Source organism: Parasteatoda tepidariorum, chromosome 5, assembly GCF_982258835.1.
Source record: "Parasteatoda tepidariorum strain Cologne lab strain chromosome 5, Ptep-v5.0, whole genome shotgun sequence".
Taxonomy (NCBI): Eukaryota; Metazoa; Arthropoda; class Arachnida; order Araneae; family Theridiidae; genus Parasteatoda; species Parasteatoda tepidariorum.
The window spans coordinates 110,889,189-110,915,555 of NC_141759.1; the positions used below are offsets into that span (position 1 = coordinate 110,889,189).

At 27.0% G+C, this 26,367-nt stretch overlaps 1 long non-coding RNA gene across 3 annotated transcripts in view; it reads left to right on the top strand.

The window, feature by feature from the left end:
• The first annotated feature begins 3,440 nt into the window (after positions 1–3,440).
• The window catches only part of LOC147809996 (uncharacterized), a 47,574-nt gene continuing 24,647 nt past the window's right edge, over positions 3,441–26,367 (top strand). For 2 of the 3 annotated variants that reach the window (XR_015434024.1, XR_015434023.1), the window contains exons 1-8: positions 3,441–3,569; positions 8,274–8,435; positions 10,547–10,657; positions 13,188–13,294; positions 16,024–16,175; positions 18,537–18,632; positions 24,090–24,216; positions 25,291–25,377. This is a non-coding gene — a long non-coding RNA (uncharacterized LOC147809996). Of the gene's footprint in view, positions 3,570–8,273; positions 8,436–10,546; positions 10,658–10,899; positions 11,116–13,187; positions 13,295–16,023; positions 16,176–18,536; positions 18,633–24,089; positions 24,217–25,290; positions 25,378–26,367 lie in introns of those variants that run through there. The other variant, XR_015434022.1, reaches the window with a different exon arrangement.

The following is a 26,367-nucleotide window of genomic DNA, read 5'->3' on the forward strand; positions in this document are numbered from 1 at the left end:
AAAAAAAGAAAACGTAACACATTATTAAAAAAAGAAGGAAAAAAAACCAAAGTATTTACGCATGATATTGATTACTTTTTTTTTCAAACCTCTTCTTAACGTACTTTATGAATATTCAACTAATCATCTAAATAATAATTTCCTAAGAAAAATTACGATCGCAACAGAATTACATAACTGGGTATAAAATATTATACAGCTAAATTTCCGAAAGCAAATATAGAAGGGAAAAAAAATCTATGCACAGAAATCAATACTATATGTACCTTTGTACTATGTTAGCACTTTGTTGTAAAATACCTTGATAAGTATGAATACTCTTTAATTCGTTAGAATCCGGAAGAAAGATAAAGAAAGTACATATAGTATATTTATTTGATTTGAATTAACTCGCATGAGTCTGAAAAAAAAATACCCTTGCAAACCTTTCTTGCAACGATTTTTAAAAATAATTATTAGACGATTTCACCACTAATTTAAAAAACATATCATCAAAGAAAGCTCTTATTTTATTAAGCATTCAATTAATCCCTTCACCTCAGTTAATAAGTTCATTGACAGTTAGATTTTTATTGGATGTCATTGATACGTGACACCGATATGGTTGACACTGAGATATGATCACACACAAAAGTATCAAATTTAAATTAAATAACTGCCATTTTTGAAGAAGATAATTCAGTTGTTCTCTAATCCGGGCCGTTAATATATATTTTACGAATCCTTATAAGTAATGGAATAAAAAACGTGTGTAGGGATCAAATTAATATTTAGGAGAGAAAGAACGCAGACACGCTGCTGAACTTTGATCAAAAGCATGATATAACGAGGTTAATAAGAGATGAAGGATTAAAATCATCTGAAATTATTTTTATCGATAACAAAGTTTTAAGGCGTTTGTGATAGAAAGTATATTTCAAAAAAATCAACAGGTATTTTTTGTCTCTTCCTGACTCAAAGAACATTCGGTTAGAAATTTTTTTTTCTCCAGATATTTCAATATACATATATCAGATATTTCAAAATACATATATCAGATATTTCAATATAACATATATCAGATATTTCAATATAACATACTAGAATAAGTTATTAGTAAAATAATAAAATCATAGGAACCCGAGTACTTAAGTTTTTTAATTTTAACAATGTAAAAAAAGTTCATGTTTATTTTATCATTTGGATATTTTCGCCATTACAAATACAATACTATTTGCTCGAATTTTATTTTCAGATGTTGACAAAAGACAACCTGATGAACCGTCAAATTTTCTAACAGTAATGTAGAAGAATCATTTTTCACTTAAAAAAAAAAAATAATAATGGTAAGAAGGGAAGCAGAAAATAAATCAATTTATTGAATCAAAATATACAGGCAAGTTCATCATAATTCCAAATTCTGGACGCATCAGTTTTATAATAAAGCATTTACTCTGGTTTTTGGAGTGGTTAATAATGGTATAAATATTTTTCTTCCTTGCTTGAATAAAAATTTGAGAAAACAATCATATTTTGCATTATACGTGAAGGGAAACCACGAAAATATCTTTCAGATGGCTTGATTCCATTTAGAAGTTCAGTAATCGCAATGAATTTTTTTTATAATGAATCATTTTTCAGCATCTTTGAGAGACTTCTTTGTGACTATAACGAGATTTTTGTAGTTTTTAACCGAAAATCAAAGTAACTCGCTATTTTAGTATCGGAATAAAACCATATTTACGTTATAAAAATAATTATGTTTATAAAAATAATTAAGTTATAAATAAATTATAGTTAAGTTAAAATAATTAAGTTAATTAATTATTTTAATTAATTGATAAATTAATTAATAAATTAATTAATAAATTAATTTTAATTAATTAAGTCAAAATAATTAAGTTAATAAATAATTAAGTTAATAAACAATTAAGTTGTAAAAATAATTAATTATAATCAAGATTAAATTGAAATTAAAATTATCAAATTTCGCGTTATACGCTATGAAAAACAGACAAAAATGTTTTTCAGATTGCTGCTATTGGTATATAAAATAAAATAATTTGCAATTTAAGTATAGGAGTAAAATTATAAATAAACATTTTTTCATTATTATTATCCTTAATAGATAGGGTACCATCTTTCTGAACAGAACGAAAAGCTCTTCTTATTAACTCAACCCAGAAATCAAAGTGTGAGCTTTTTTATTTTGTGAATGTAATGAAACACCCTTATTATGCTTAATCCAATTCAGAAATCAAAGTAATTAACAATTTAAGTATCAGAATACAATCAAATTCATGAAAGTTATAAGAATAATTTATTTTAATGAAGATTAAGTTAAAGTAATCAAATTTGTGTTACATGCGAAGGAAAACCACGAAAAAGTCTTTTAAATTGCTTAATAGTAATAGGTTTCCAGCTTAATGTTGATTATCGCAATAAAATTATTTTTTAATAATCAATAATTTTTTTTATCATCTTTAATAAATAGTAAATGCTGTGAAATGCTCTAAATTTTTTTTGTACTTTTTTGAATTTTTGTAGGCAACCCAGATATCAAAGTTACTTGTAATTTAAATACAGGAATAAAATTATATTTTGAAAGACTTTTTGAATGAAAATAATTAGAATTTAGATTACGCACAAATGAATATCATGAATAAGTTTTAATAACTAACTAACTGAACGCTAACAGGCAATTATGAGACTCTATCTCAGCAATTATTAACATTTTCCAATTTATTGTTCATCATGAAATTAAATGCTTTGGGCAGCTTAGATTGCTTATAAAACTGTTCTATTTTATTTTAATCATTTTATTAATTTTTTTAGTTATTTTATATTTTTTATATATTTTTAATAAGCACTTAAATTGTTTTTTTTTTTTTTTTATTTATTTCAAGTATTTGAATTTCAGAACAATATAAAAATCAATTTTTTAAAATACATTAATTTTTTCATTTAAAATTTACAAATTATAAATCTTTAAAAAAAATGTGATCAGATTTTTCTGGCACAGTGACAGAATGTTATTATTTATCATAACAATTTATGAAAATCAAATAAAAAAAAATAGAGACCAGTGATGTGTCCAGTGTCAAAGTTTACCCTGACATCTGTTTGGTACAGTGATTGATCTTTCCATCTTTATGTCTTTGTTTGAGTTACACGAGCAAAGGAGGGGATACAAGCGTCTATATTCTTTGTCTACGAAGTACTTAGATTGGTTTGAATAAATTATCAAACTGAGCATGCGCGTTATTAAAATTGCGCCAAACAAAGATGCTAAAAACGCCATTCTAGTAAACCTGACAAAACGATGAAGAGATAACGATGAAAACGATGATGTAATCAACCAATCAAATGCCTCTATTTATTAAAAAGGCGGTCAGCCAAGCAACAGCCTTACGTAATTGTTACCTCTGGTTTTACATGATTAACCATTCATAGAAAGTAAGGATGAAGCGCAATTGAAGTTCTTGATGAAATTTCTCCTAAGAAATTTGAAATGAAAACAATAACATTCCTGTGCTCGTTGAAAATTATGTAAATTCAAATTAGATATCAATAGAAAGCTTTTAGCAAAAGTAAGTAATTTTCTTTCTTCTTTTATAAAAAAGTGGCTGTATTTCATTGAAATTACATATTTGTAAGAAGTCTTGTGCCAGTTTTATGGCTTAATCTATCATCTTAAAAATGCTATTTTGTCAATTAGATTTTAAATTTTTTTTAAGTGTGTGTTCTAGGAAACTCTTCACGAAGCAATAAAATTTTTCAAGTTCTTTTCCCATTTACGTATCCATAGTATTATAGTGAACACGCAAATTATACTTAACTATGTGCCACTTTTTAATAGTTTTTTGATTGTTATTGCCGTATTAATTAGTTTGTTTTGATACAATTTCGGTATCGTGATCTGTTTGCAGAACAATTGCCAAGGCTTCGCAACTTCTGAACAGCCACCTGTGTGAAGTTAAAAAAAGATAGTGAATAAATAAAAAATCACAGAAGGGGGGCAATTCTAAATGCATAATTCGTAGTCACCCCGTATCTCAGCTGAGCATGTACGTGTTGCTTATATTCTTTATTTTGATGTGGTTTTTTCCGTATTCTTAGGGCACCCAAATTTCATAAAAATAACCAAATAACATACATGTAGGGCTCTAATTTAAGATTATCCGTATGTGCTATTTTTTCTAGTTATAACTCTGGATTACGATCCGGTAGTTTTCCTAGTATGACGAACTGGGAATCTTAAAATTAATTTGTATCTGATACTTCTTTTGACAATGTTAAAATTAAGCATTATTATACTTTTACAACTTCAAATTACAGTAGAACCTCGATTAACCGAGCTTCGATTAATCGAGGTTTCTGTTGACCGAGGCAATAACAAAGTCTAAATTTTTTTTTCTCCTCTCCAAAATGAGCTTGGAAGAAATTATACACATATTAGTTCGTTGTCCCTGTTGCAGGCACTTATTCCCCACAAAAGCACTCAACTTCCATGAAATATTACACCCTGAGAAGACAACATCCATGAATGCTTTGTTAACAGTGGTCATGTGACTTGTAAGTTTAATCATGCAAATTTTAAAAATACAATATTTTCTTGAGATTTGTGTTATTTTTGGAAATGCGTCTTTCGATGTTTAACTAAGTATAGTTTAAAAAAATTCCATTTTACTTTTCAAAATTTACTACTAGAGTTGATTTCCTTTTTAAGTCTTTTTAGCTGTGAAACATAAGTTCATATATGTTTATTTTTATCATTTGAAAAACGTTCTATTGTTTTTACTTTCAAAGTAGTTAAATTCGCAATCACGGAAGGTTTTTATTCATGGTTCCTATTAACCGAGATTTCCGATATCCGAGGTACTAGCGGTCCCAATTAGCTCGGATAATCGAGGTCTTACTGTATTTGTTTTATTCGGGGTTTAACTAATATAATAAAACAATCCTCATTCCTGATAATCTTGCATGTCTCTGCTCCTGTTTGGTTTGTCTAGTTGGGATGCTAAACTAATAATAATCAAAGGTATAGTTTAAGAAAATTAAGTCAGTTTGGAGATCTAGGGACTCAAAGTATTGCTATTTTGTATTATGGTTAATTAGTCCATTTACATGTCACCTTGATACCCCTCCTTTTTTTTTTTTTTAAAAAAGTAAATTTGTGCAAAAATTATAATACAAGGTATGTTTAATGCCACAAGTAAGATGCAGCAGATCTTACATTGGCCGAAAATGAGATATCCCACCTGAATTTGAGTCAGATATCCTCAGTATATTTGTTTTTCGTTCTTTAGTATTAATAGTTTATTGTATATGAGACTAAACTAGTATTTTTTTTTGTTCTTATTTCTTATCTATTTCTTCTAAGTAAACTTTTAATTAAAATAGCTGAACTTTAAATTTTACTATAAATAATATTGCTATAACCCTTTGTATCACCGCGTTACATATCTGCAACATACATGGAAATTCAATCCTATAATGAGCTGGATTTACCTATAAAATCAAACTAAATTCAGGTAAAGAAAATATTGCAAACTCGGGGGAACCAAGTCTTGGTGTAGCTACCAATATTATAATGCGTTTAGCAAGAATTGTTCCACGATATAATTGCAGGATATACAATTTTTTTTAACAACAATCCCCTTGATTGTATATTTGGCTAAGGAGGGATTGAAAAATGTGGTGTGAGACTTTGTTACCATAAAAACAACAATTTCAAAATTTTTCACATGAAGTTTTACATATATTGGAATTTTTGTGCTATTTTTCACGATATTGGAGTTGTTCAACAAATGCTTTTTATCAGTAAATTTTTAATTTTAAGGTCTTAATTTTTTCATTACTTTTTACATGCTTAATAAGATGTATTCTAACATCCTTGTAAATATTCCTTAAATCAGAGTTGTTGAGTTACAAAGGGATAATAATCATTAGTTCTGTCAAGAGCAGTGAGAGTCTTGTACTAAATATCATCAATCATAGCTCAGTGGGAAAGAGTGACTCATTTAACACCTGTTTTCTTATCATCTGGCAAGGGGAGTCATTACTACCAGCTTCTCACAGTAGGAGTCATCATTCTCTCACAGTAGGAGTTGTTGATTGCTTAGTCCAGGAGAGTTGAAACAAGGGACTTCACAACTCCTATTATCTCTGTACCCCTTCTTTTTCCCCTGTTATTTCCTACTTTTCTTATTTTTTAAAAAATTATCTGTCATTTCTGTTATTCCCCTTTTGAACACAGTGACTGCCAAAGAAACAAGAATAATGACTCAAAGTCAAGTATTGCAACTGCACCTGTTTTTCAGTTCATTCATTTTGAATTGGGTGTGAGGAGGGGGCAGAGCATAAATTCTTTTTATTATGTCAACCTCTGTGTCTGCTTGCCAATTTAGGTTTAACTGGAGTCATGGAGAAATAAAATCACTCAGCTTAGTGAGGAATAAGATTGTGATACATATGTTTTTCCTACTGATTTCAATTAATGTTTTAGCAAAATGCTGAAACCCAAGTTAAACTTTTCTAGATAGCAATCGCGTGCCAGAATCACTGGGATAATGTCGAAGAACGTTAGAGAGTTTTTTCCAGAAACATTTTTCCTTTGGGAAGTTAAAAATTTTACATTTCTTTTCTGCAGAAATTTTCCAAAGATTTTTTTTCCATCCAGAATTATATTCAAACAATGTTTTTCTATCACATAGGAGGAGGGAAAAGAAACGCTCGCGATTTTTCTCTTCTCATTTGAGAATAATGAAGTTAAAAAAAAAATTGCTTTTCTTTTCTCCAGAATTTTTTTTCCATCTAGAATTATATTCAAAGGTTGTCTTTCTCGTGTATAGGAGGGAAAAAAATGCTCGTTATTTTTCCTTTTTCATATGTTAATAATGAAGTAAAAAATGGAGTGGGTGTCGTTTTGAGTCCTGACGCAGACAACGACGAGGTAGAAGAAAGCGACGAGGAAGATGGAGCCCACCCACCCTTTTTTTTTCCATTTTACCTTTTTTGTTCATTTTATATTAAGCCTGTATATATTTTTATTTCATTATTTTTTTTCTCCTTTTTCTTTTATTAAACTTATGTGTATTACTTTATCGTTTTTCTTTCTTTTTAAAATTATTTCTGAATAATTATTTTTTTAGTTGGGTTTGACAATGAAAAAAAAAAAAACGGTGTTTTTTAGAGATTCAGAAAACTGGAAAAATCAGTTATCCGGAATTGCGATGGTCCCGATCGTTCTGGATAATCGGTTCTCTACTGTATCTGGCTGCTATCCAATGTCTGGGAGATTGATCTGATCAGCCAGATACATGCTACTTGTCAGATAACCAAATATGCTATTTTGTAACAGACCAAAACTAGAAACATAAACAAACCCGAAAGATTATAACTTTGTTTTCTGGTCCGGGGAGACCAGTATTATTTAATGGTGGTCTCAGATTACTGTTAATTTTGCTTTGGCCCCTGATAACACTTTCCCACATCCAAGTTCGTTTGCGTAACTGGGGTTCTACGCTGAGTTCTTCCTAGGAATTAAAAAGAGCGCTCAAAAAAGGCACTCATTTAACATCATTAAAAGTTACCCTCTTATACTATTTTTTTTTGTCTATATTTCAAAAAATTATTAGCTCTCATTGTCAGAATAAGAGAAATTTGTCGTTTATAAAAATAATTAAAGGCATGCTAATAGATAATCTTTGGGCATGCATTTTTTTTTCCAAAAGAGTAAACTAAAAAAAAATATTTTTAATTGATAAACAATGTAAAAGATTTTTATATAATATAAACTGAAAACTATAAGAAAATTAATTTTTAAAGCTGCATTTTTTTTTTTTTTTTATAAGATTGAAACCATTAAAAAGTTTATTGATCTCCCCCGAAAAAATAGAGGTACTTATAAAAATTAATCGAGTTGAGAATAACCCTAACAAAGTAAATATATGTAATAGTAATCAGAATTAAACCTGTAAACACAGATAATTTTACCAGTGCGTGATTATAGTTTAAACAGTGAATTAATTTTTTTAAAAAATGGAATATGAATAAAAAGGTAGTGTTTTTAAGGGATGGGTGGCTTATTTTTACAAACAGGGCGTATTTATAGAGATCAAAGGGCGAGCTGTGCGGACAGCCCTCCTAAAAATGCTTAAGGAGACTGCTGGTTTTACTAACGATATTTCTTAATTATCTTGTGTGTCCTTGTTTCTGTATGTTTTACATAATTTGAGTTCAACTGATGATATAATTAAAGTGATTTTATCTTTTAATGTTTTTTATTTCAGGCTTGAATTATGTTTTATGCACATTTTGTATTAGCTAAAAAGGGTCCCCTGGCTTGTATCTGGTTGGCTGCTCATTGGGATAAAAAGCTGATTAATTTGAATGAAGCTGATGTATTTGAAACATATATTGAAAGCTGTGTTGAACAATGTCTTCAGCCGAAGGTTGTTTTTCAATTGTTTTTTTATTGCATTGCATTTCAGTTTATATATTGATTGTAAATTGCAGGTGCAGGGCCCACAATAAGCATTCTTCATAGTTGCCTCAAATTCCTAAAAAAAATTGTGGAAAAATACATATAAAAAATAGTTTGCCAAGCATATGACCTACCGAAGGTTTGACAAATGGGTCGCATATTCCTATCGTAACATCCCTATTTTTACAGCACCTGGAGATATTATTTATCGACCTATATTATTTAAAACACTAATGCCTATTGTAGGGATGTACAGTGCACCGAAAAGGTGGCCCAATCTGAATAACTTTTTATCTAATGATCTGATCTTATCTTCATGTCCTCGGATTCAATCTTAATGGTTCGAGGAGGTGACCTCAACTATGATAATTAATAAGTGCAAACAATTTTTTAAATTATAAAATCAGACACAAAAAAATACTTTCTCTCAACTAATATAATTTTTTTTCAACGGATTCAGATTTCTGACCCCCCCCCCCCAATCGCAATCTGAAAAATAGGGGCTCTCCCACCTACATAGTCTGGTGGGAGAGAGCAATACAAAATTTGGGCTCCTAAATAGTAATTTCATTTTTTGTGTATTTTGCCATATCTTGAGAAATTTTTAAGTGAATTAAAAAACTTTTGCACACAGTTATGAAATTTGTTTATCCAAAGCAATAAATATTGGAATAAATGTTACACGCAAAATATAACTTTTAGTAAATATTTATTGCTTTTTATTATTTTATAAAATAATAGTTCTAAAATTTTGAATTGTAAGCTGTACAATTTTTTACACCATTATAAAATATGTAAATTTACATTGTGAAATACGAGATGGAGCGGTCAAATAGTTTCTGAGAAATCTGTAAAATTTTATTTTTCAGTAACTATTTAACCATTTTCATTCCAAATTTGTATTTTACCATGTAAATTTACATACTTGAAAATTGTCTGAAAAATTTTATACTTTGCATTTCAAATTTTTTTGTTGACTATTATTTTATAAAATAATAAATCTTTACTGAAAATTATTTTGTGGGTGAAATTATCTTTGGATAAATGAATTTTATAATTGTTTGTAAAAATTCTTCAATTTCCTTAAAATTTTTCGAGATATGATGAAACAAGCAAAAAGTAAAGTAAACATTAAGGGGATTTGATTTTGGCAGAAAAAAAAGTTATGAGAATACTGCATTTCTTAGCCAAAACCTGGTAAAATCTTGCTACAAATCTAGATAATAACCAACCTTGAAGTTTACTATTAGCAATAAATAGCTTGAGATTCTAAGTAAATAATTCTAACACCTATTAAAAAAAATTTTAAAAAAAAATATTCCATCACATCACTGTTGTATTTTCTCAAATGATTTATTCAGTTGACTGATTTATTCAAATTGAAACATAAATATGTTCAGAATAAGCTGTCTTAGATAATTTTTTGTTATATTTTTAAATCATATCAGTATAAAATTATCATATTAGATTATCATATTAATATAAAACTGCTATTATTGTGATGTTATTGGCGCTCTAACTAAACATTAAATAAATATGCTAAGTGGTTTATAAAACAAGATGAAGCTGTTGTTAACCAATCGTTATTAATAAAGTGACTCCAAAATCTAGCTGCTAAAACAACAAACAAAAAAAAGACGGTTAAACAGAAATGCACAACTGATTTTTTTGTTTGTTATACAGTTGTATATGTTAGAACAATAAACAATTTTTTAGACAGAGTTAGAACAAATATATTTTCTTTTTGAAGTTTCATTAATGTCACTATTTTAATAATTTTCCTCATAGTTTAATGTTTATAAATTTAAAAAATTGTCTTAGGAAAGTCCTCTGATTATCTGACGATTTTGATTTTCCAACAAACCGCTGGTTCTGAGGGTGTCAGGTTATGAGGATTCCATTTTAATTTATCTTTTACAAATGTTCACTATTCACATTATTCTCAGATGATGGAACCTGCACATTGATCAATTGTTTATGTTTACTATAGTCTATGTAACTTGAACAAGAAAAAACGCAAAATGTGTTTTAATGTTTTTGTCACCAGTAAAGATAATAAATGACATTTTTAACTTCTAGGATGAAGGAAAAATAAATGAAGTGGAAGTAGATGAAACTGAGATAGAAGATTTATGTTATTTGGAAAGACTTTTGAACTTGAGGAAGAGGATTTAATACTAAATGCAAATGGTAAGTTTTATGGTTATTTCTTAAACAGTTATATCTTGAAATGTTATGTGTTTCATAGTTTAGAGCATCGGTTCCCAAAAGGTGTTATGCGAAATTCAGACTTTGAACATTTGTAAAACTTTTGAAACCCGTTATTTTATTTATATCCATATGTGTTAGTTCATACAATGTTCATTATTCATATTCATTTTACCAAAAATCATATTTCAGTTTTTTTTCCATTTTTTTTTTTTCATTTTTAGCTAGACTTCATGCTGCTCCAGAACTGAAAATTCTACTGTCTAACATGAAATGTAATTTTAACACTATTACTGATAACACTGAAGTACAGGGCTCCCATGGTCCATAAAAACTGCTTAACTTGTTAGGAAAATAAGGACCCTTAAAAGTACGTAATTTTGGTTCAAGGTCTTTATAAGTCCTTAATTTTTTAGCATTCCTATGGTTGATGGGAACAATTTTTCAGTTCAATTCTTTAAAAGAAAATTTTGTTCTTTTATCACTTAGAATTAGACCATGCATCGAGGGTGAAGCATTCTAGAGAGGCAAGAGGGGATGTGTGTGGGAGGCTACAGGCAAGGGGAAGAAAGCAGGTCCTTTCATTAATATATTCTGCCCTTTGCCTAGAATGATACTCTATGTGGAGAGTGACGCTTTCTAAAAGAAAAGAATAGTGTGAACAAGGGGGGTACTGCACATGGAAGAGATTGTGCTTTTTTTAGGAGGCTTTAAGGTACCTAAGTAAAAGACCTACACAAACCTTCAAAATTGACAGAATTCAAGAAATTCAGTTCTACTGGTAACGGATCTTATAGGAATTAAGTAAAACGCTAAGAAAAAAAGTATCTGAAAAAGTTTTGAACTAGAATCCTTAATGAAAACTATTTCCTGAAATTTTGATGAATTAAATAAATTTGTATAATATTTCAATGTGTAATAAGTAACTGTAAATTTACAGAAAGCATAAATTTTTTTTTTTAATGTTATGGTGGTTAATGCAGCAAAACTATTTCAAAAATTTCTTGATTGTAAAAAACTTAAATCTTTAAGAGATTTGGATTGTGCCATTTTACACTCGAAAGTAACCCAATTATGATGAGTTTCACTACTTCCAGGGCTCCATAAAAATGTCTAAAAAGGGGTTTCTTGAAAAATCTATGTTCTCAAGTTCAGTATTCTAATTCAATCCAGTATTTTGAATAAAAGTAAAATGTTCCAATTCTCAATTTATTTATTTGAAGAATTGTCAAACCAACTTTAAGTTTTTTACATTTTTGTACTATAGTATAAATTAATTTTATATTCAGTCCAATAGTGATCAACTGCTATCAGTATTCAATATTTTATATATTTTTGAAATTTATTTTTATAAACAAGGAAGATAAGCTGAAAGAATTGTATTATTATAAATAAGACAAATCTGAAAAGAGAGATTTAAGTTAGAGTTTGATATTAAATAATAATAATAAAAAAAAATGGTAAATGAATTCATATTCGTTAAAACAATTTTTAAATATGTTTCAACATACATGAATTCATTTTACATTTTTTATTTTTCTAGAAAAATCTTCTAGTTTTTTTCTTTTTTAATTAAATGCTACTTTCATTTTTTGGTGTATGTAATGTACAATAACAGCTATTTTATTACTAAAGTAATTATAAAAATAATTTCCTTTTGCTGCAACTTAAAGTATGTTTGAAATTAAACTGTAAAAATTACAAATAAACTGGGGTTCTATTGGGGAAAAATATGTCAAAGGGTTCCTCCAACCGGAAATATTTGGAACCACTGCTGTAATGTTTAATGCATAGCTGCCAACTCCACTGGATTTTCCGGTAAACTACTGGATTAGGCTAGTTTCTCCTGGTCTGCTGGTTTAATTGAAATTCTCCTGGTTTTTGTACATTTTAGAAAATTTCCTAAAATTGAGTAAATTTCCGAAAAAAAAAATCCTTATTGAAATAGAATTTTTGTACAGATTATAGCTTGCTTGAATATTTAAATAAATATTTAAAATGCATAATGATGCAAACTTCATTTATAAAGAGTAGTTCAAAGCTTTTTTTTTCTTCAAAAATGTTCATTTTATTTTTATTTAGAACTCTCTTTTTAAATTAATTAAAAAATCTCTTTACTATCCTTGATGAATTAAATGCTTATTAATATTCGAAATTATGAGTAAACATAGTACATAAGATTTCAAGTATGACTTTTTTGATGACTATAAAAGTCGCTAAAATTCCGTGTGTGTAAAAAATTTAATACATTATGCAACAATTATCGTGAAATTTATATTTCGTAAAATCTACTGCATTTTTTCCTATCCGTGTTGGCAGCTATGATAATGTCTCTTCCAATTTCTTACAAGTCAGACAAATGCTAGTTGCAAAATTAAAAAATTCAATCTGAATCAATTAGCTTTGAGGAGGAGATGACTAGCAAGGTATGCTTGTTGCATATGTTTTAAATGAACGTATATTCTGTGATAATCACATAAAACTTTTTCAAATTATTCTTTTTATGTTAAAGGTATCATCAGATAAAGATGAAAAAAAAAGAAACCAAATACGAGGAGACGAGGAAGGAAACGAAAGCAAATTGATGATATTCCAAAAATTAAGTTGATCGCAGAACTAGTAATTATGTTATTTAATGTTTTCTTTTAGCCAATCACTCATTTATTGTTTTATCACTCATTTATTGTATTATTACTCATTTATTGTATGTCACCAATCACTCATTTATTGTATTATCTCCGATCTGGAAAATTAGGCAACCCTTAATGTGCGCCAGATGCAAACAGTGAATTCTTTTCGCTTTATCATTTGCTATTGTACCTTTCAGTACTCCATCTAATTAAATATATTTTAAATTTAAAAACAGCTGTTTTCCCAGCAAAATGTCTCAAAAAGGACAAACTGTTCAATCAAAAGAGAGAGATATCATCAAATGTATGAAATATTTAATGTTAAAAAAATCCATGTAAAGATTGCGAAAAAAATTTTTTTTTCACGCGATCGCCAAATAACAACCGCGTTCAGGATTGTTCCCATCCTTCTACCAAAAATAGCGAAATAGTATTGTCGGATACCACATGACGGAGGCGGAGCTCAGGGCCAACTTCTGGTGAATGAACTATACCTCTTATGATGACAAATAATCTAGTTTCTAATGTTTATTGTTTTATTATGACTACTAGCCATTTTTAAATGATAAGGAAAATATTATAGAGTTAGCAAGTACAAATTAAAAGAAATTAAAATTTACTAGTGCAAATTAAATTTATTTATTTTGTAAGTTTGATACTAAGTTGCAAATAAATAAAAAAATTAATGAAAAATAATTAAATAAACAAATTAAAGCAACAGACGATAATTTTAATTCTGAAATCCAAAAAACATTTAAATGTACCATGACTTTTGTGGGGTAGAATTTTTGTTACTTTTTGATTATTGATTTCTTAAAAATAAACCTTTGCTTTGTTTTTATAATATTCCATACAGTTTTGCAAAGCATGGATTATACATCTTATTATTAAATATCTTATCTCAAATATTCCTTTTAATTAATGAATTAAAAGGAAGATTTCAGAATTAAAAGGAGTATTTCAGAATTTATAAGTGAATGAACTATTTTGGGAGCCACTGTGAAGATAAAAATTTATTCACATATAATCATCTGGAATGGTTTTCTTTTTCTTAAGGAAAATACATTAAGCAGTACTTATCCAAGGTTTTATTGGTCATTCTGTTTTTACCTGTTTTTACTGTAGGTAAACTTTGAGCAAAAACTTTTCAAGGTAACACCTTTAAAAAAAAATCATTCAATAAAAACAACATATTTTACAAACTAAACATATTATTTTCTCCACATGTTTACATTTTTTGAAAATTAATGTTGTACCAAAACATTAAAAAGAAAAAACAAAACCTTGCCAAATTGTTAAAATAAATTTAGTCTACTTATTTTTTCAAGATGATATGTTAAAATAATAACATTTTAAATAAAATACTTATAATATTGACACTTTTCTTGTTCTCAACTTACACTTTATGAGAAGAAAAAAATACACTGACCTGGTAATTTCAAAATTTTTACCTGGTTAGGGCTGACCCTGAACTTTAAAGCATGTATAATTTTTTTAAATCTGGAACCATTTTCTTTAAATGTATTTCCAAACTCACAATTTTCTCTTCAAAGAATTATTCAAAATTTTTTTTGTTTGACAAGAAAATTTTCATACTATTAGTATTCTTTTTCTGCCTGTTTTAGTTCATAGCTTGTAATAACATCTTTTCAGGTGTTACTAAAATTTTTTTTTTATTGAGGCTATAAAGTAGAAATAATTATTGACGAAAAGTAAATTCCTCAATGCCCAGGCTAATATTTGGTTTGGTTTCTTTGCTGAAAGAGGAATAAAAGGCAGATGCTGTATTTTGTCTTTCCTGATACTCCTTAGAAACTCCTTGGAAATAAAAAAAGTGTCCACGGAGTACTTGGAACTACTTAGATTTCCAAATTAGTCCTTAGAAACTCCTTAGATTATTGCATTGAATGGATGAACTTACTAAGTTCGCTGTTGAATTTGCTGTCCAAGCAAGGATACAAAATGATATCACTTAGCTGTCAAAATGTAATAGTTTAAGAAAAACTTTAAAAGAAAAAAAAATACTGAATTGCATGAGTTAGAAGAAAAAAATAACAGCAAGTAGTTTTAATTTTACATGTTACAAGCAAACTTAATTAATGATTTACTATGATTTTTTTTTTTTTTTGTAGAAAATGCCTTAGATTTTTTTATGTATTCAAATTTAAATCTTTAGCATCTCTACTATGAATATTAACAAGATTTATTAAAATATTTGAAACTAGAAAATGTATTTACATGTGAAAGTGATAACTTTATTTATTTTTCTTGATGAAGTTTGACAAAGTCAAAATTTATTTCAAAAAGTCTGGAAAAAAATATCTTATGCAAAATATACATTTTTGCAAGTTTTTTATAATAACTGCTTTTTAACTTTGAAAAAAAAAACTGTCTAGTTATGTTTTATACAAAGTTTTTAAATTTTTGATAAGTCCTTAAAATTTTGGAATTCTTCTGATCTCTGTATGAACCCTGAAGTTACAAGTTATAATTAAAAATGCTAATATAAAACATGTCAGTGAAAAATTTTAAGGGCATTATTTTGTTTTTTAATGTTGTTTTCTAAGGTTTCTTTTTAAAAGGCATTTTTTAAGAATTTTTAGGCCATCAATATCCTAACCCTACTTGTTGCTATATTTTTTTTTATACTTGTTGCTATATTTTATATATTTTTATTAATAAGTTGAATGTATTTTAATTTCTTGTAATTCTGTTTAGGCTCATGATTCTCCTGTTCAATGTATGGTTTGGAATCGCAATGATCTTTGGATGGTAACTGGTGATCATGTAGGATAAGTAAAATATTGGCAAAGCAATATGAACAATGTAAAAATATTCCAAGCACATAAAGAACCCTTACGAGGAATCAGGTTCTGCAATTTTTAAATATTTATTTTAATATAGCTTTGTGAATTCATTACTGTATATTGCAAGGACAATTTTTACATATTTGCTACTGATTAAAATTCTAAGACACTTTTTATTTACTTCTAAAGCCCACGATCAAATAACTAATCTTGACATCGATAGGAAGACAGCCACTACTCTCATCAGACTAAGAACAAAACATCATAAAAACATGAAAATTTCTACAGATAAGACTAGAAAATATCAAAACTGTGGCAACTGTCTTAATGTGGAACTGACACCATGTCATGTTTTTAACTGCCCTGCAGTCGCTGCAGGCCTTCACCTCTTAAACTACCCCACAGAAGAGGATTTGTATTCTTTTAATGCCATAGAAATAACAAAAACTATTCAAGCACACCATGAAATATGATTCTATAGAGGATACGACACCAACCAACCAACTTTTTATTCCAACTAACTAGATAATTTACTGTTACTGAGCAAAAATGTCAAGTTCAAAACCTTTTTTTTTTAATTGGACGATTCAGTTATAGATTACAAACATCGAACAATTCATTACAGGGTTGGGGTTTTGGACGTCCTAAGCTGGTTTTGGACAGGACACGTGGGTTTTACTGTCTTAAACTGAATAAAACTGTCCTAAACTGTCTTAAAGTGTCCAAAACCTTGAACTTTGGTAAAAGGTAAAAATTCTATATGTGTAACTATTGAACACATAATAATTACCTGTATTAATAAATATTTGATATTTTTTATATAATTTACTTTAACTTATTAAAGGAAAATAATATAATATAACAGGAAAAGGTTTATAATTTTTGAAGCTCCACAATTCATTGAACAACAAAAGTGAATACCTAATCCTTTAAATATAAATATGCTTTTGATACTGATAAATAATGTTTTTGCATAAGGATAAATAATGCAATATTAAAAATTGATTATAATTTTTTAAAAAAAAAATACTAAATTTGTTTAAAAATTAACCTTTTATTTTTCGAAATATTTTTTTAAAAAAATATTATAATTTCTGTATCACAGGATGATAAAAAAGACATCTATTTAAAAAAAGTAATAAATTGTTTTTAAACATAAATATATTAGTTTACATTGGAAATACAAAATAACTGAAAAATGTATTAACACTTTTGAAGTGCATAACATCAGTTTCAGTTACTGACACTGGTGATGTATCACCACTATGCTAAAAGAATCGAACATGAATGAAATAAAAGTATTCTTGAATAGTACTATAGATAAATGAACCTGTTTATGACTAACCAAGCGCTTAGTCCCTAATAGCTTAACCTGTATGGGAAGGTCAAAGTTCAGTTATGTACTATTGAATGAGACGACCAATTAATCTTCTTTTGTTTAATGTTTAAATTGAAGAGTCAAACAATATTAATAAAACATTGCACTTTTAAAAGCAAATATTCTCTAGTAGATTTAATTATCAATATGTTATTCGTTCTATGTTTATTTTACCTTTTAAATATTGTTCCGATAAAATTGTGACATAATTTGAGTAAAAGGGTTTTAGACAAAGGGGTTTTGGACAGGACGGTTTTAACCGTAGATTAATCCATTCTGTCCTAAACCTTGCCAACCCTGATTCATTAGCATCCTTTTTTTTCTATATAGCCAGTTTCGTATTTTCAAGAATCGTAAGAATAAGCAAAGCACCAATATCCCTTAGTAATCGTATTTTAACACTTTCATTTATTATTTCTTATCTGAACAAGTAACCAACACTGCATATTGCTTATAGCATTTGAAAAGTTAATTCTGAGTACAATGTTATTTATTAATCTTGTTTCTTTTCTATTTTTGAAATTAAAAAAACTTAACTATCTACGCTTTTTATTATAAATTATATATGTTTGTGTGACTCGAGAAATGAATTTTAAAATATATGTGAATTCACTCCTATATTTTAAAATTTCTATTCTCTTTTTCTGGAATTATTCCTTAATAATTTTTTTTTGTAGCACTGATTCCAGCTAATTGATTATTATATAATTGGTTATTATTGGTAATTATTCAGACATTAAAATTAACTAATATATCTTTCTATATTTGTACTATCTGTGAATATTTAGTAAAAAGTTTTTAATATTAAATTTTTGCTTTAGGTAATTGTGGGATTAATAGTTATCTGCATTAATTATTTATCGATGAATTTACTTCTAACAGTTTCAAAATTAAGACTTTTTGCGTGGTTCAGTTTTATATATTTTTTTAATTGTTATGCAATATTTAAAGTATATATTCTATCTGCATTATTTTTCAAGTTTAAAAAACCATTTGCTTACAATGTTTATAAATAATACACTAATTATTTATTTTATGTGTTTTAGTTTTTGTCCTGTTGATACCAAATTCATCACTTGTTCTGATGATGGCACTATAAGGATTTGGGATTTTTTTAAATGTGTTGAAGAAAAAATTCTGAGGTATTATGTCAATTTCATTTTTTTTCTGTTTACTGTATGTTTATTTTATTTAAAAGCCTTAGAATGTTTCATCCTTCAAGAATAGAGGTTCACTTTTCTCTCCAAAACAATTTATAAATATTTATTTTAATATGAAATTAATAAAAATTGCTTTTATCTAGGTAAGAATTGTCTAAAGTAGTTTCGAATTTAAACTTCATTCATCCAAAATTACAATTAATTACATGCCAACACAAATAGTAAAAACCTAATTTTTTACTATGAATGAGCTAAATGAAGGAATTCATATTTTAAAAATACTCCAATTTTAAGGTACTTTATAATAGAATACTCCAATTTTAGGGTATGTTATAAAAGTTGTGCAGAATTTTCATTCTCTTTTCTTTCATATTTTTCAGTGGAAATGAATATTTTCATAGTTGGAATTTGTTTTTGCCAAAAAAATTAAAATAAAGTTAACAAAGTGTGGAACCGTTGAATTTCACCTGTAAAAGTTGCAAATTTTTCACACCATCAAACGTCAGAAACTACTAATTTTTATTTTGTTAAACAAAAATATTTTCCAATTTTTTTAATTATCTAGGTAAAACCAGTTTCCTCATCATAGATTAATAAATATACAGTTTTGTCTCAAAAATTCGTTTTTCAAACTTTTTAAAAACATGAGGAAACATTTATCAAATTCATGATTTAAAATCAACAATTATTTGAATAAAAAAAATATTTTTAGTTACTGATCTTTATGTTGTTATTAATGCTGTAAAATTTATAGCTTAGAATAAACAAAAATATATAAATACTTTGCTATTTCTAAATATGAAAATAACAAGAAATCTTGACACAAAAATCTACTTAAATTCAAAATTCTATTGACAAGCGACCAGATTTGATGTATTATCAACAAATTTTGAATTTTCGAATAGGCGTGAGAAAAATTGCCCTCCTGTTCTGTAGCTTCCAGCACTTTCTCTCTAATTAAAAGAAAAGGTTATGTAATAAATAGGATTAATTGGTTTTTGTAGTTACTACAACTATCTTATTACAAATGTAATTAATTTGGATTGCAACTATTTTTTTTTTAAATGTAGTGATTACAAACCACTTTCGTAATAAAATCCTTTTTTATTTCCTTTTAGTGGATGGATTTTTTTGGAGGATCCAATTTACACTTGTATTCGAAATTTTAAAGAAGATTAGGATAGGAAGAAACAAATTAGTTAAAATAGTGTAGAATAATAACTAGCTTATTAAAACATGGGAATTTTAAAAAAAATATTTAATTCTTGGTTAGAGGTAATTTGACATTTTTTTAAACAATCTAAAACAATATTGTCATTCTAAATTAGAAAACAATCTAAACCATTCTGACAAATTTCTATTTCAATATTCAACTTTGATGCCTTATTCTGCCTTTCTTAAAATTAGTTTTTTATTTCAATTTCTCTTGCCTTATTCTAGAAAATTTCCAAATATTTGTGATTTTATTAAATGTTTCAAATTTTTTGATTTTCTCTACAAGAAGTACTTTTATATCAAGGGTTGTAGAGCGAAATATATTCTACTGAGGGTATTATGTAAGACTTGTATTAATCACATTCGAAAAATTAGCAACATTTGAACTGCTGAATGAGGGATGCTCAACCTGAGATCTGTGGGCCACATGTGGCTCCTAAAGTCTCGTGGCCCGCGCAGCACCTAAGCAAAAGAAAACTATAATTTTTCGAAGGAAAATATTATGTCTTTTAATTATGCCTTTGAGTTTTTGATGATGTAATTTAATGTAGTTTTTTGATGGCTTATTTTTTTCTTTTTGGTAAATGCTTTAAATTTCCCAAGTCTTAAAAGTTTCAATATTTTTATTTATGACATAATTATGATGCTTAAATTTATTTTTCTATTGTTTTTTTTTCTTCGCACACTTATTGGTTCTGAAGATCCTGATGTTTTCAATACATATTAATAAGATGTTCAAAAGCTGAATTTTTTTCCCCTTTATCATTCTTTCATCAATTATTGCTCCGCTTTTTCTCTGTCAATTTCATCACAAATATAAGTAATTTTTTTGGATTGTTGTCAGTTGGTTGTTCTAGTTTAGAACTTGAAAGTATTGACATGTTAGGTTTTTTTAAAATCTACTTTTGTTTTTCAATTTTCATCATGGCTGATTTATTAAAAAAATTTTTTTTACATAGCTGCCAACTCTACTGGATTTTCCAGTAGACTACTAGTTTTTGGCATTTTCTCCGGGTCTACTGGTTTAATTAAAATTCTCCTGGTTTTTCATCATTTTTGAAAATTCCCTAAAAGTAAGTTCCCTAAAAAAATCCGTATTGAAATAGAATTTTTGCACAGATTATTGCTTGCTTGAATATTTAAATATGTGTTACTAATACATAAGCGAGTCTCATTTATAAAAAACTGTCTGAAAAATGTTTTTGTTCTAAAATTTTGAGTCTTTGTAGAATTTCCTTTTTAAATTAATTAAAAAAATCTTTTAACTGTCTTTGATGAAGTAAATGCCTATTTCTTTTCAAAATTATGAGTGAATATAATACATTACATTTCAAGTTAATTTAATGTTAATCATAACTGCAAAACATTGCAGTTTTTTCAGTTGTGATGAATATGAAATGCAGAAAATATGACGTGCAAAATATTTAGTACATTTTGCAACAATTATCATGGAATTTGTGGTATTTTGTAAAATCTACTGGATTTTTACTTATCTATGTTGGCACCTATGTTGTTAGATAAATTAATTATCAGGAATTAATTATTAAGAGCAAAATGTTTTATTTTTTATTGTCTGCCATTTTCAATTCTGATTCCTCATTTGCAAGTTTTGCTTGATGCGAAATCACATCTGCTTTCGTTAAAAATTTTTTGCTTTAACAAATAAAAGAAGATTATTTGTACTTAAACATACAACTATTACTTAACATATACATACAACTTAAACATACAACTATATCACTAAAAGACTATTATTTTATGGAGCATATTGTGGCTTTCTCTTTTCAGAAGTGGTGCATCACTTTTACCTCCTATGTTTTGAGTTTTTCTTTTCTTTTTCTGACTTTTTTCCATATGCAAAAAATTTGTACTCAATAAATTAGTACATCTTTTTCATGAGTCTTAAGATAAAGATTTTTTTTAGTTCAGTTGATTTCATTATATTCTTCCTTGTTCTGGGTTTTAATATTTATGTTAGCTCTTCTTTTAATTAGGTAGTTGCACTTTGTGAAGAAGATCAAGGATACCCTCACAGGTGACCTATAGCATCACTGCCAGTTGATCATTAAAATAATTCTTAACTTAAGAAAATTTCTTAATTAATTATCTTAAAAGAATACTAAATGTTATGCAAAAAATATACATATATATAACAATAAAATATAGTGGAAATCATTTAATTTACTAGTGCAATTTTGTGTTTCCTTGATTTTTTACACACATTTTCAGCAAAGTTTCTTTTTTGTTTTTTTGTTGTGAGTTTCTTACCAATTGGTGGACGCTCATAGGGTTGCTGCCTCTGATAACTCCATCTCTTCTTCATCTAATTGAAGGCTTATTATATTCGGCTATTAATTTCCTGACTCCAATTATTTTCTTGTTCCTGATTAGAATCATTTTTCATGTGCCAATTTTTTTCATAAATTTATGAGGTATTAAAATTTTTATATAGTTTCAGAAAAAGACTAAGTTGAGACATTTCATAAGCAAACATATAGCTCTATAAATGTTGGGAATTGATATTTATGAAGTAGAAATGGCCATCAGTTATGGTCAGAATTAAAAAATATTTAAATAACATGTTTGTGTAAGTTAATCAATTCTGTCAGTAGAATACATCAAAATATTTAAGTATCTAAAAACTAGTTTTCGTTTTAATGACACATTAGAACTGTGGGAAATGTTGTTTTGTGGTAAATTATTAAAAGATTTATAATGGGAGAAAAGTTTTAAAAGTAAATATTGTTGCAAAAAGTTCGAATTTTAAAAAAAAGTGGAAGAAAGAAGATTTAATTTTTACTGCATTATTTAAGTCTCAAAATAATTGCTTTTCAAAAGACAAGTAGTACAAAGTACGCAAAACTTAATTCAAATTTTTGATTCAAACCTTGATTCAAATTTCAACTTGATTTCTTTTTCCTTTTGGAATTTTGATTCAAATGCTTTAACTTCAACCTCCTCCAGGTAATGTTTAATTTATCAATTACCCTGCACTTTTCATCGATGGATTTTTTTTTGTGTATGAAAGAAAGAAGTGTTATAAAAATAAATTTTTATTTTTTTAAATCTTATTGTATAGACTATTAATTCATCATTTCCAGATTTCCAGTAATGATATTGGTAAAATTCTGTGGAAGATTTGTTTTGTTAAAATTAAGAAGTACTGCATCAGTATTAAACTTGGTGAATGATACTATTCCAAAAACAAATCAAAAATATTATGGCCAACTGTGTTTTATCTCATGCTTTTATGCATTTTTTGCTCGTTCTTATTCATTTTTTGCCATCTGTGATCACGCAAAAAAACTCTTTTGCTGGCAAAAGTGCTGACTGAGAGGTTTTAAACTGTTTTCCGTATATTCTAAAACTAATTTTGTTAAACTTACTAAAATATTATTTCGCATGTCTTGATTAAATTTACTAAAATATTATTTAGCTATTCTTTTTACAAGAATACTAAAATGCTTTATCCTTATTAGTAATTTTATTTTATGTGGATGTAACAAATTACATATCATATGCTTTTTCTTTACTTATTGCATGTAATGAACAGATAAATATTTTGTTATTTGTTTTAGTTTTTCACTGTCCATGTTTTGGACTAATGCAAGAAAATGTTGGTAAAATTTCTTATGTTTACAGGCCTAACTTTATAACTTATTTTTTATTATGAAGGGGTTAATATTTTATCATAAGTTAATTTTTTTTCCAAATCTATTTTTAATTTGTTAATTCAGTTAAATGTGTAAAATTTTTTAGATTAGAAAACGTTCCATACTCCATACTTTTGTTATACAGTAGAAGATTTTAACTATGCAAACCATGAAACAGGAAGCTTTGCTTTATATGAAATTTTTTGTTGCATAGATCATTTCCAAATAATTAAACTGACTTAATAAACATGTCAGATCAATATTAATGCTTTAAAATAATTTTTTAACAAAAGTACTTTAAAATACAAAAATAAGACCTAAAGTTTTTATTATTTCCAGGAAAAATTTAAATTATTAAGAGGATTAGAAATTAAAACCAACAAATGTATTGATTTTTGTTTGCTTTAAAGATAATAATTTTAGAGTTTACAGAGAATGACGGTTTACATAATTACATTATGTGGATCTTCTACTGTACTAATTTTTTATGCAACTTACTTTTTATGAATATTTTTCAAAAATACATAGTTTTTGTGAGGAATTAATTTTAGTGAAATGATTTGTTGCACAGGTCATGGAGCTGATGTTAAATGTTGTGATTGGCATCCTCAGAAATCTCTCATAGTATCTGGCCGCAAAGATTCTCAACAACCTATAAAACTATGGGATCCCAAAAGTGGACAATCATTAGCTACAATGTAGGAAACATTTTCTTTTATCGCAACATAATTTTTTACTCTATAGGGCATGATTATTTTATAAAAATCAAATATTTTCATTTAAATAAGATTTATTTTATTTCATTATTATTATTTTTACGTATACTAATCAAAACTTTGATGTAATGTATTAATAATGCTTAATATTATTTAAAAACAATATTATAACTAAAGTATTTAATATCTCTAACTGAAATGGTTAAATTATTATATAAGTATTGCAAATTTAAACAGGATGTCTGGTTCTTAGCCCGTTATTTTTAAAAAGGTAGCAAAATTTCTTGAAATCAATTTTAGAAATCTAAAATTGTATTTAACCCCTTCTCTGTTGGTGTCGCATCTCATACGTTTTTGTGGCTATATGACATTCCTTGTGGCGTGAAGAAAAATTGTATAATTAATTTCAACACAATCGAGCTACGTGGTGTAACCCCACTATCAGATCTTATCCTTTTCTTCCCAACATAAATTTAATTAAAAATGGGGATATTTCCACATTGTGATCTGTCGCGCCAACTCCAATTGACAAGGTGACAAATAGATTTGAAACTAGCAATTTGAAAAACAAAACAAAAAACATATAGATGTTTGTCCAGAGATTGCTAACTATTTTTAATTTTCACAAATTATGTCTAAATTTTCACAAAATTGTGAAATTTTAGACATAAAAACAGAATAATGTAGACAGACCCCTGAAAGCTGTTACATAGTTTCAAGTATTATTGATAATAAAATAAATTTGATATTTCAATATACTTCTTATAAATTTTATATAACTCCATTTGAATCAAAAATTACTGAACATAAGTCCCTGGCTACTATAAAATTTCCTTTTTGTGTTGTCAACAAAAATACACAAAATCTTTTTGTAATTGCTTCTCTAATGCTTGCAGCTATTTAACTTGAAGAAGAAGAAAAAATTATGCATATGAACAGTTAAAAAAAAATTTTTTTTCATTTGCCCATATTTATGAAATTGTTGCATTATAGTACACTAAAAATTTATATATTTTATTCTATGTGCATTTTAAATGTTTTATATTATTATTTTAGATAATTTGGATGTTCTATCACTTTTGTTTAAATTGTTGACAAAAACTCTGATTGCACATGGTTCAGAACCTGAGAATACTTTATTAGGTATGAATGTTAGTTCCTTTTATTTGTTATTTTATTTGAACTAATTATATTAGTGATACTTTAATAGTAAATTAATTAATTAAATCAGTGCTGAAATTAACTAGGTGTTATGTTACAAAGTGCAGAATAAATTGTTTCATCCAATTAATTTTTGGATCCCTTGTAAATTTTGTAATGGAATGTCAAAAAATCCACCAGGAGTTTATTAAATATTAAAGTTTTTAATAGTAGTAGGAGTTAAGTAGGAGTTTATTAAATATTAAAGCTCCTAAAGTTTTTAATATTAGGTTATTTGCGGCTAATATTTTTAACTGTTTAGTCTGTTCAAAATAAAAATGTTTGCGTTCATGTTTTACTTATGTAAAAGCATAATTTTGCAGAATTTATAAGATCATGTTTCATATTAGCTTAAATAAATGAGGCTAATCTGAAGTAATTTGTAACTGATTTTCGGCACTTAAAAAATTGAGAAGCCAGTCTTAAATATACGTTTGTTTCTTTGTTTTGTTTGCTAAATATACTTTTTCTTTTATTTTATCTTAACCTTTTAAAGGTTTTATTAGTAATAAAGAAAGTAAACATTAGGAAAATGCCCACTAATCTATGAAGTGATATTTATTCTGTGAAAAAAATAAATTATTTACTGCATTTAAAAAAACATTTTTTTATAATACTTTAAAAGTTAAATTATAATAATATTGTAATTATCAAAATATACCATTTTTGCGATCAAAAAAATTGCAATGAAAAATATTTTTAAATATGATTTTAAAGGCAGGCTAGATTGAATTTACTTCTTTTTTCCTTACTGCATTTTTTAAAGTTTTAAGAATTTATTGGAGGGTAATATGAACAAAAAATCTTAACTTTTAATTTCATTTTGGATTTATTTTGTATGGGCTAGAAAATGTATGGTCCTTTTTTTTCATATTAAAAACAATTCCGTTTTTATTTATCTGCTTATGAATAAAAAGTATTTAATGTTTTGAG